Here is a 12,556-nt window from a genome sequence, read left to right as displayed (position 1 = left end):
TTTATGATATAAATTGTTACATAGGTTATATACAGAAAATAAATACAAAATTAAATGGGACTTACACCCTCAGACTTACATGTTTAACGAAGCGAGATTAACTAAGTTGTCATTTAGTGATTGCTCGACTCGATGTAATGTTGAAAGTGCCCTTGAAAAAGGAATTAAAATAATTGATTAAGTTGATTAAGTGGAGTTGGTCAAGTGGGTCGGTCTATGCAACGTGACTGGTACTCAGAATGATCTGAGCTTACATGGTCGCGTAGAGCAAGCACGTAGGCGTCAAAAAGAAAGAGCGCGATCTTAGAATGCAAAGGGAGAAGAGAAGGGCGGACACTCGCGTGAAAAATATGTGAGGCGGAGACCTCTATTTATACTAATCACAAGGTAGGGATTTAGGAAAAAGTCGGATTAGGAACGAAATCCGGAAAGATTCGGGAAACTGGTGAAAAAGCAGCCCAATAAGAGACGCAGCAGGAACTGCGACCTTTCCAAGAGGCGCAGCTCCTGCTGCGTTTTCTCTTGGGTGGTTTCCTCCTCAGCAAGAAAGATTTCCGCGGTTTAATTTAGGAATTAGGGAAGATTTATACTTCCTTATTCCGCAAAGAAGATATTTTGAGATTTAAATCATAAAAGATAAATATTTAGGGATAAAACTCTAGACTATTATAGAACATTCCGACTCGGCTTAAGACGGTTTTTAGAAAATAGAAACGGTTTTCGATCCGGACTCCAAATATACTCTAATTAATGTCAAAACGACTGTATCGGCACGTAGATAATGACCATGAGGTTGACTCGACTATTTGATCTATCACGTGTCGACGAACTTATGAATTGTCATAAATCGCTCAGCATGATAAACATGCGGCCCAATCATCACTGGGTGGTTGGTGGAATGTGTAGAAATGAGGTGTTTACAGTTACTTAAGTCTTAAAAGCTTGTGAACGAGATCCTTACCTTTCTTAGAAGGATGACAATTGTGGTGGATCATCAAAGAAGTGAAATGCACCAGCATGATGAGCATCAATGTAGGATACAATTTTTTAGACATCATGTTTACTTTAGTCTACATGAATGAATATGTATTTGCGTCTTTTTTTAATAATTGTAAAGCAATGTTTTCCTAAGAAAAATATAAATAAAATTTCCTAGCACTTATTTGGTATTTATATGTATGTTATTTCTGCTGGCTTAAGCTAAAGTTTAGGTGATAAGTTCATGCTTCATTTTCCTTATTAGGTGTTATCAATGTTATGCGACCCTTGATGGGTAAAGTCATTGAGTAATCATACTCATGACTTGTATTTGAAACCCATCACCACGTAACTGGCCATATTGGCTTCTTGTACACTCAAAACAATTATTCTATCACCATAAAGAGGTCCCTTGCTGAAAATTTACTGGTATGCTATTTTTTTGTCAGAAGTTCTTAGAATTTTCAAATATATTGTATTTCAATGCATAGATGTTTTGGAAAAGTTTGGAAATAAGATGGCATACTCACAGCTCATGATTAGTAGGCGCATAATTTACGATGCAACTGTCACAATGCTCCAGATGATCCTATATGAAGATGTGGGTGTAATATCCATCCTTTTAGAGACTCGTTGACCGATGTTGACTGACCTGAGACACCTATCTAAACCTTCGGAAACCTTGCAAGTTAAACCTTCTGACATTGTGAGCCTTAGAGTTCGTGTTACTCGATCTAGCGGGGGCTACTCGATCGAGTAGCTTGGGCACTCGATCGAGTAAAGGCCAATCGATTGACTAAGTGGGTTACTCGATCGAGTAACGGGAGTTTAGCGAGGAATTATAAATCGTAAAATCGTGTCCCAAATCATTTCTCCACCTTTCTTCCTAAACCTAGATGTCGTCATTTCACTTCTCCTTCACCATGGTTCATCTCCTTGAGGCCTTTGAGAGTGGTTACACCATAGGAATAGGATGCTTGATTCGAGTAGTGGTCTTGACGCCAGATTGCTTTGTATAGGTAAGTTATCATCATCATCATCGTCTTCCTTGATTTCAGTTGTGTTGTGGTAGTAGTAATATATGGTTATGTTGGTTGTTATAGGTGGATATGGCGGTTGCTTGTTACCTTGTTGTCATGCGCAGTATTGCTGCGAGTTTCTAAAGGTAGGTTTTCCTACTCAGTACTGTTGGTTGTCTAGTGTGTCGGTTGTATTGTATAGTTGGTTTTAGTGTTGTGGATTGGTTGTGATTTGTCATTGTGATTGTTTGTCTATGGTTCTTGAGGTGCGTCCTCGGCTGAGTGAAGTCACTTACGGGAGTGGCTTCACGCCCTTGATTCGCCCTCTGTGGAACCCGCCACAAAGGGGATGTGCACATTAAGGAACATGGGTTATCGCTCGGATCAAATGAGCGGGGATTAGGTGGGAACGGCTACGGTCTTTCACTGGCAGGACTGGACCTTCGGGCATTCAGAGAGGTGTGGTTGGTTGGAGGTGGTGGTGTATGTGAATTACTGTGTTCGTTGTGTCTGCTTTTGTACTTGTTACCTCAGTTATGGACCTTGAGTGGTATTGTTGTGTTGTCTTCTTGTGTTGTGTCTGCCGTGATCCACTATGGTGAGCAGTCAGTCTTAGCAGGTTGATGTATGGATCATAGTTGGGTGCTTGGAGGGGCGAGTCTACCACGAGTCATGGCAGAGATAGTTTTACATAGATGGTAGTAGTCACGAGTTATACCTTTGTTTTGTTTAAATCACTTGTAATTTAATATAACCGTTCTTTTATAGACATTTGATTATTACTGTCCTCGGGCAACCAAGATGGTAACGCCCTTATTTGCTAGGGAAGGTCTTATTAAGGCTCCTTGGTAGATGGGGGTGTTACAAGTGGTATCAGAGCGACGATTTTGGAGGAGATGCAAGAGCCGACGAAGGGGGATCAAGCTAGACCTGAGGACCGACAACCTAGAGTGAGGAGGGGTCCAAGACGGGTGAGGGAGAGAGTCGCTGGGACCCAGCCACAGCAGCTCGTGCCTCAACAGCATCAGTTTCCCACCTACCATTCGTTCTTTAGTCCTGAGATGCGGGTGAGTGAGCTCACAGAGAGAGTATTCGCCACTTTGACGCTCCGAAACCTACACGAGATGGCGTATGTGCAGGGCATCGGGACCGGTTCGGCCCAACCTGTGTGGTGGGGATGTGTTGGAGATGATAGTCGAGTCTTCCACTCTTTTGGTGTGGATCCGACTACTTGGGGAGAGCCTCAGAGTTACCCTTATGGTTGCTTGGCACCTTGGCGAGTGGGAGTAGACACGGGCACAGGTGCCACCACAGGTGAGGAGACAGGAGGAGCTGGCACATCCAGAGGTGGAGTTGGCGATGAGGAGATGGAGGAGCCTGCCGTGGAGTGATGTTGTTTCTTTAATTTCATATATACTCGTTTTTATGGATTCATCGTAGTTGGTACTTGTTTCTTTGATACTTTTGTTATACTTTGGTTTGTATTTTGGCTATAAGGCCGTATTTTGGATGCTTCTAGGACTGGTTATGTAGGTGGTTGGTGTCGGAATTAAAATTCCGACTTATGCATGTGTTTCCTTGGTACCACAAAGTAACAATTTGGAGGAATGTGACCTGTGGCTACTCGATCGAGTGCCCCTCACTCGATCGAGTAACTGCAGGGGTGGTATGAAAATGCTCTTTGATCTTGACGTACTTGATCGAGTAGCTGATGAACTCGATCGAGTAACGTCAACTCGATCGAGTAACTCCCGAGCTCGATCGAGTGCCCTTGTATGATGGTTATTTCGTTTCAAATTTGTTTGGGTCTTCAAGCTTATGGTTCTTGTGATAAATTTTCCTTTATTTTTTATAGGTGACAGTATCGTCGTATCTTAAGTCTTGTTCCTAAGGTTATATATATATATATATATATATATATATATATGTGTGTGTGTGTATATATATATATATATATATATATATATATATATATATATATATACACACATATATATATATATATATATATATATATATATATATATATATATATATATATATAGAGAGAGAGAGAGAGAGAGAGAGAAGGGTTCTAGTAAGGCCCTCATATCATATGAGTCCCTAAGTCCATATAATAGCCTTTGGATGAAGGGAATGGATGAATGAGATTGCATCTCAATGCATGGATGGCCATAAATCTCCCTCCCTAATCTCTCTCTCTTCTAATCTTGTATAACTCTTTCACCCTTCTAATCTCCCTTCTCACTTTCTCATAATTCACTTTCTCACTTCTCTCTCATTCACTCATTCTCTCTCATTTTCTCTCATTCTCACAAAACAAAAAAAAACCAACTAAAAAAAACAAAACAAAAAAACACCACACCGGACCCTCAACCCGCCAACACCACCGGACCCCCAGCTCACCACCTCATCTCTCAGATCTGCGACCGTCCCTCCATCTCTCTCTTCTCCTGCCGCCGCCATCTTCCCTTTCTCCCTCTTCTCCTGCCGCCGCCAGGCTCCCCTCCGCCACCACGTCATTTTATCCTCTTTTTTTTTTCAGATCTAAAGCCGTTCTTAGTCACGCACCACTACCTCCATATTCGTCTTCTCCCGCCTACCCACCACATATGCCGCCTCCCTTACCTTCTCCTTTTTTTTCCAGATCTGGATTTTCAGGTTTGTGTAGGGTTTGTGGAAGGTGCCGGGTGGTGGGGTGTTGATGTCGTGGGGTGGTGGGGTGTTGATGTCGTGGTAGGGTGGTGGTCTGCCACCTCTTCCTTTCTCTTTTTATTTTTGGTTTTTTTCAGCCCATGTGTATTGTCATCTCGCTCCATTTTGTTTTTTTATTTGGTTTTTATTGTCACTGATCTCGTTTTTGTATGGGTTTTGTATTATTTTCATTGTCCATTTTTTTAATTTTTCAGATTTACTTTATTTTGTTCTTTGTTTTTTGGTTTTTTGTTTTTTTGTTTTTTTGTGTGTGTTTTTGTCAGATTTACTTTATTTAGTTATTGTTATTTGGTATTTTAATTTTTGTTGGTTATTGATGGTGAAGTCGTGGTTGTTATTTAATTTTTTTTTTCAGATTTAATATTTGTTGATTAATTACGATTTTTCATATTTATTTGGTTTTTATAAAAGTTATACTATTTACGACTAAAGTTATACACTTAAAACATTAAAGTTATACTATTTACGACTAAAGTTATACACTTAAAACATTAAAGTTATACTATTTACGACTAAAGTTATACCCTTTAATTCTTTAAACATTAAAGTTATACTATTTACGACAAAAGTTATATTCTTCAAAAATTAAAGTTATACAATTTATATTATTTTGTTGTGTGTTGTTATTTACTTATCTTTTATTTTTTTATTTCAAATATGTCTTATATTACATTTTGATATTTAGATAATGGCTTTATTTTTTCAGATCTAGTATGTTGGTTTAAAGTTAGTATTGGTGGTTTTTATGATTTCGGTTATATATTGGACTAAAATTATACGATTTTGGACTAAAGTTATACGATTTTGGACTACAGTTATGCGATTTTGTAGTAAAGTTACACAATTTTGGATTAAAGTTATACAAATATGGACTAAAGTTATACATATGAAGGACAAGGACTAAAGTTATACAAAAATGGACTAAAGTTATACAAATATGGACTAAAGTTATACAAATAAAGACTAGAGTTATACAAAAATTGATTAAAGTTATACAAAAATGGACTAAAGTTATACAAATATGGACTAAAGTTATACAAATATGGACTAAATTCATACAAAAAGTTTATACAAATTCCAATTAATTTATCGAAAATGGACTAAAGTTATACAAAAATGGACTAAAGTTATACAAAAATGTGCTAAAGTTATATAAATAAAGAGTAAAGTTATACAAAAAATGGACTAAGGTTATACAAAAATTGACTAAAGTCATTGAAATTATACACATTTCTATTGGAGTTATACATTCGTTGAGTAGAAGTTATTATCGTTACTAGAGTTATACATTCATTGAGTAGAAGTTCAACACATTCCTAATGTATTTGTATATCTTTAGTCCATTTTTGTATAACTTTAGTCCATTTTTGTGTAACTTTAGTCCTTATTGATATAACTTTAGTCCATATTCGTATAACTTTAGTCAGTTTTTGTATAACTTTAGTCCTTATTTGTATAACTTTAGTCCATATTTGTATAACTTTAGTCTTATTTGTATAACTTTAGTCCATATTTGTATAACTTTAGTCAGTTTTTGTATAACTTTAGTCCTTATTTGTATAACTTTAGTCCATATTTGTATAACTTTAGGTAATTTTTGTATAACTTTTGTCTATTTTTGTATAAATTTATTCCATAACAGTATAACTTTAGGCAATTTTTGTATAACTTTAGTCCATTTTGGTATAACTTTAGTCCATAACAGTATAACTTTTGCCCATAACTATGTAAATTTAGTCATTTTATATCATTTTTATATAAAAATGTGAAATATAAGATTAAAATCAACAAATTATAAGAATTTTTATATAGCTAAGATTAAAACAACAAATTTTACGAAAAATATTTTAGTAGATCTTAGATGAAAAAAAAGTATCTCACAAAAAAAACGAGATTTAAAACCCGAAATCTTAAAAAAACGTATAACAAGAAGAGATTTGAGAAAATGAATAAAAACACGAGAACTAACAAAATAAAAGACAATTAAAAGAAAATAAAAGACAACAAAAAAAATGAATGGAAAAAACAACTCAAAACATAAAAATTAACACCAGAACGGAAAAAAAAAAAAAAAAAAAAAAAACGACAAAAAAAATACCGAGGTGGCGGCGGGGGTGGTGGGTGGTGAGTTGGTGTCGGGTGGGGTGGTTGTGGGTGGTGGTGAATGAAGATGAGAGGAGTGGGTGATTTATTTGAGTTTTGGTTTTTTGGGATTTTGGGTTTTTTTTAGAGAGGAGAGAAAAGTGAGATGTGGAGAGAGGAGAAGGAGTTGTGATAATGAGATGATGAATGATTTGTGAGGTTGGTTTATTGAATTGATGAGTTAATTAGAGAAAAGGTGGAGAGATTAATTTGTAGCCACATATTGACATCAAATCCTAGCCTTCCATTGCCTTGATCCAATGGCCCTTAGAAGGACTTATGGACTCAAATATATATGGTGGACTTAGTTGATCCCTTCTCTCTCTCTCTCTCTCTCTCTCTATTATATATATATATATATATGTGTGTGTGTGTGTGTGTGTGTGTGTGTGTGTGTGTGTGTGTGTGTGTGTGTGTGTGTGTGTGTGTGTGTGTGTGTGGTTTATACAACTTGCATATGGTTTATACACTTTTGCATGCTAAATCGAATTACCGCAAGTAACATGTCGAATGGTAGTTATAATTCTGTCGCATATTTTGTAAGGTCGCGAAAGAAATTAATTGATGTCATTTATGATAATGGATGACAGAATGTGAAATTATGTGGTTCACTATTCCGATGGTTTTTATATAAATGAATCATATCTATGTAATGTCAGGGAAGTATCATGGTCGCTGTGAGTCTCAATGTATAATATAATTTGTTCGTAATGTCAATGTGGAATAAAACTTATCGCCTTGTGCAATAGTTACTGTTGTCTTGAAGGTGAACTTCGGGGACGAAGTTCCTTTTTAAGAGGGGAAGAGTAATGTCGCATGGGAAAATGACTTAATTATGACAATCTTATGGTATTTTAAGTTGTTGTGCGAGTAATTAGTAGTGATTATTGTATAATTGTTGGCAATTGTTGAATAAACTATCATGTTGTTGTATTTCGTTTCCAAGTAATTGTTCACAAAGTTGTTATATAGTTGAATGGTAGTTGTTAAATAGTTGAGTTGTGGCTGCATGTTTGAGTAATAGAAATGACTTAAAGGAATTAATGTAAATGAATGCTATGTTGTTTGTGTGTAAGTGAATGATAATCTACTGCCTTTTGGATGATTGATAATTAATGTTTGTTGACAAGTAATCGATGGAAGAATAAACAGATAGTCGTGTTGATTTATACTTGAGTAATGACATGAGATAAGTGGAAGTAACGGTTGTGTTTGTTTGTCCTTGCATATAATCTACATTTGACGGTTTGATAGGAAGTCGTGTTGAGTGATGTGTGCTAAGGTAGATGATGATGATGGTTGATGAACATTCATATCGGGGTGGTAGTCATGAACGGTTGTGTTGGTCCTTGTCGAGATGGATAGTGGTAGGTTACCTTGGTTCCTTTGCCTTGTGTCGTGGGGGAGGATGAGTTGAACTTCGGGGACGAAGTTCTTTTTAAGGGGGGAAGATTGTAATATCCATCCTTTTAGAGACCCGTTGACCGACGTTGACTGATCTGAGACACCTATCTAGACCTTCGGAAACCTTGCGAGTTCAACCTAGTGACGTTGTGAGCCTTAGAGTTCATGTTACTCGATCTAGCAGGGGCTACTCGATCGAGTAGCTTCGGCACTCGATCGAGCGATCGAGTAGAGGCCACTCGATCGATAAGTGGGTTACTCGATCGAGTAACGGGAGTTCAGCGGGGAATTATAAATCGTAAAATCGTGAAACCCAAATCATTTCTCCACCTTTCTTCCTAAACATAGATGTCGTCATTTCACTTCTCCTTCACCATTTTCATCTCCTTGAGGCCTTTGAGAGTGGTTACACAATTGGGATGGGATGCTTTAGTCGGGTAGCGGGCTTGACGCCGGATTGCTTTGTATAGGTAAGTTGTCATCATCATCATCGTCTTCCTTGATTTCAGTTGTGTTGTGGTAGTAGTAATAGATGGTTATGCTGGTTGTTATAGGTGGCTATGGTGGTTGCTTGTTACCTTGTGGTCGTGCGCGGTATTGCTGCGAGTTGCTAAAGGTAGGTTCTCCTACTCAATACTGTTGGTTGTCTAATGTGTCGGTTGTATTGTATAGTTGGTTTTAGTATTGTTGATGGTGTTGTGGATTGGTTGTGATTGGTCATTATGATTGTTTTCTGTGGTTCTAGAGGTGCGTTCTCGACTGAGTGGAGTCACTTGCGGGAGTGGCTTCACGCCCTTGATTCACCCTCTGTGGAACCCGCCACAGAGGGGATGTGCACATTAAGGAACATGGGTTATCCCTCGGATCATATGAGCGAGGCTTAGGTGGGAACGACTGCGGTCCCCCACTGGCAAGACTAGACCTTCGGGCAGTCAAAAAGGTGTGGTTGGTTGGAGGTGGTGGTGTATGTGTATTACTGTGTTCGTTGTGTCTGCTTTTGTACTTGTTACCTCAGTTACGGACCTTGTGTTGTATTATTGTGTTATCTTCTTATGTTGTGTCTGCCATGATCCACTATGGTTAGCAGTCAGTCTTAACAGGTTGATGTATAGATCATAGCTGGGTGCTTGGAAGGGCGAGTCTACCATGAGTCATGGCAAATATAGTTTTACATAATTGGTAGTAGTCACGAGTTATACCTTTGTTTTGTTTAAATCACTTGTAATTTAATATAACTGTTCTTTTATCGACATTTGATTATTAATGTCCTCGGGCAACCGAGATGGTAACGCCCTTATCTTCTAGGGAAGGTCTTGTTAAGGATCCTTGGTAGATGGGGGTGTTACAGTGGGAATAAGAGCAATGGCAGTTTCATACACTGGGGCATTAGGGGATGTGTATTGCGGTGGGAGAGAAATGCTCTGCATAAGTATCTCTCTTTTCACTTGAATAAGTATTTCTGTTTACAGTTGAATAACTATTTAACTTGCTTACAGCCTGGAGAGCTTAAGCTATGGCAGCTCTTGGTTCTCTGTTTGACAGTGTCACTTGTTAAGGGTGGAGAGGCATCACTGTCTAGATAAGGTGGTGCAAGTGGTGGCTGATAGGGTCTTGGTGAATCAGGTTTAATTTTCTCTGGTGGTGAACGAATTGGAAGAGTATGGTGGCTGAGTATAGGATAAATGAAGTGAAAATGAGTAGCTAAGTAGAGAATAAATATAATAAATATTGTTCACTCTATTTACAAAGTTCTGAATGTAATGTGATTTGTAAGAAATTATAGCAGTTTTTTTTCACTTGTGATGCAAATTCGAATTTCGGCAAACTTAGTAGTTACGTTATTGTATAGGAGGTTTAAAAGCGGGTTTTACCTGATGATTAGGCTATGATGGTTTTACAGGTAGTGGTTTCAGAATAGAAATATTTCAGCTTTTTAAAATTAAGCTTGTATTGAATTTTTTTGCTTAGGCACTGGTACAAAATTTTAAGGAACTAAGGAGCATTTGTTTGAAAAAAAAAAAGTTAATTTGTTGGTGGATAATAGGTTGTAGGTAAGTATGTGTAAAGTTGGTAAAGGTAATGGAGGATCTGTCGTCCCGTCACAGATGTCATAATGGTGTATATGTTGAGTTCAGTCACCGTGTAACACCGACGTTGATGTTATTGGTTAGGGTGTTTGGTTGAGAGTGGTCGTGAAGGGAAAGAGAGATATGAGAAAGTGAGAGAGGCTTGTAAAGGTACGGGAGAATGGAGGATAGTGAGAGTTTGAGCGCCAGTAAGCTAAGGACGGTGGAGGACCAACTGAGGTGGTGGAATAGTAGCGAGGGCGGAGTAGGGAGTGGGATAGGAATTGTGGTGGAGGAAAGGACGAGGGTTAGTGGTAATAATGAATAGACTAATTTTCGTACATAGTTGATCTTGCTGAAGGTCGTCTTAACTTAATATCTCTAACGACCTTCTTTTATTTCCACCTTTATTTTAACCGGGTGTGAGAGTTGTGTTAAGTTAAAACGGTCTTAAATAAGATTTTGTGATTTCGGTAATATATAGTTTATGAAGATAAATTGCATTATAGTACCTTACTCTTTGACAAATAAGGAGAGTTCTCAAATGGGAGAAATATAAATATGTCATTAGACCTAAAGTAGTTTCTCCTTCTATGCAATGTCCATTTTATGTTCTTTGAAAGTTGGCCCTTTTCCTTGCCTTTTTCATTCACTTATCCCTATTGTGTTGTTGGTTGTGCTTTTGACAACTTCTTTATTAACCGATAGTTAGTAGGTATCCAATGTAAGCAGACCTAACTTGAATCTCTTTCAAAGTTTGTGCTTAACCCAAATCAAACTAACGTATCTTTCTTAACATTCTTTGGCTTGGTTATGAGCTTTCTTTAGTTAGTTTGAATGTTTTATGGTGTTTATTTGTTCAGTATGATGAGGTTCAATTGTTTGCTTCAGGACCGCGCTCATGTGATCATAGAAATGAGGCAGAGGAGGTCAGCTGGCCGGCTAAAGACAGAACGACACCCACTGAATAGTTGTTGATTCCATAAATTGGTTTCCTCATTTTTCGAGTTTATCATTTCTTTTGGTTTCATTAATTTTGCCATCTTATTGTTCTTTTCCATTGTAGTTATTTTGTCTTAACCTACGTATACATTTTATGTTTTTCTTGAGTCTGCATAACTTTATATAACCCGGCAATGAACGTGAATGTTTATTCTTCCAACAAAATCAACGTGAAAATTTTTTTATGTAGCCGATAGACCAACAGTTCTTAATTTAGTTTGGTTATACAAGGGTTGTTGAATCTTGTTAGGTTTCAAAAAGGAGAAAGAATAGGGTTGAGAGTTGATGCTACAAATGTAACCTTTTTACTATCATATACCTATCCTGGAAAACCAGCAAAACTATCTTGGATTTCTTGTTTTGGTTTGCTTTGGATGTTCTAATCTATGAAAATCTTTATGCTACTCGGAATGTTACAGACTTACTTAGTGGTGAACTTCATACAGTACTACAGAAATTCGCAGGACCGCAGAGTTCAAATTCAATTTATCCAAGGTCCAGAAAAAATATAAGGTATGTGACCTTTTTACGTGCAGGATCTCTAAAGGAGTCAAAAACTCTCTATCGTTCAGCTTTGAAATAGTGAAGTAAAGTAATTTTGTTCATTATTATTCACCTATGAAACATGGAAATAATAAATGTCTGCCGGTAATTCTAGGTGGATTAAGTGAAAAAATATTAAAAATAAAGTTGAAATTTACATTGATTATAACTTACGCAACCTACCTTTTAAAATGGGCATTATAAAAATATGAGAGTAGTTATCTTCTTTATTAGTTTGGGAGGGCATAGGAGTTGGGATCTCATGTTTGATGTATTAAGGCGATCTTGCGAGAGTCCTTTTAGATGTCTACTGCTTGTTTCTTACTCAGTAATTCTCATTGTCTAACTTAACTATTGTGAAACTATTAGGTTCACAAGAATGTCTTTAGGTTTATGAGACAGGCAAACCATATGTTTACATTGAGATAAAAGACTAAATTTATGTTGATTTTGTGGAGACAAGTATTACAGTTCACTAAATTTAAGCTCAACAGTCCGACTGATGGTGCACTTGGCTACTAAAAAATACTTAAAAGACATTTCGCTTAACTTGCCTTAAAGATGGTCAAATTAACACAGGGTTAATAATATTATTCTACAGATAATATTAGAACATTTCAATGGATAAAATCTCAAGATACTGTATTGAAGTATTAAACGATTTGATAGCCTAATTTTTTTAACAAC

Source organism: Silene latifolia, chromosome Y, assembly GCF_048544455.1.
Source record: "Silene latifolia isolate original U9 population chromosome Y, ASM4854445v1, whole genome shotgun sequence".
Taxonomy (NCBI): Eukaryota; Viridiplantae; Streptophyta; class Magnoliopsida; order Caryophyllales; family Caryophyllaceae; genus Silene; species Silene latifolia.
The sequence above is the reverse complement of the archived record's forward strand: the minus strand, read 5'-3'. Positions refer to the sequence as shown.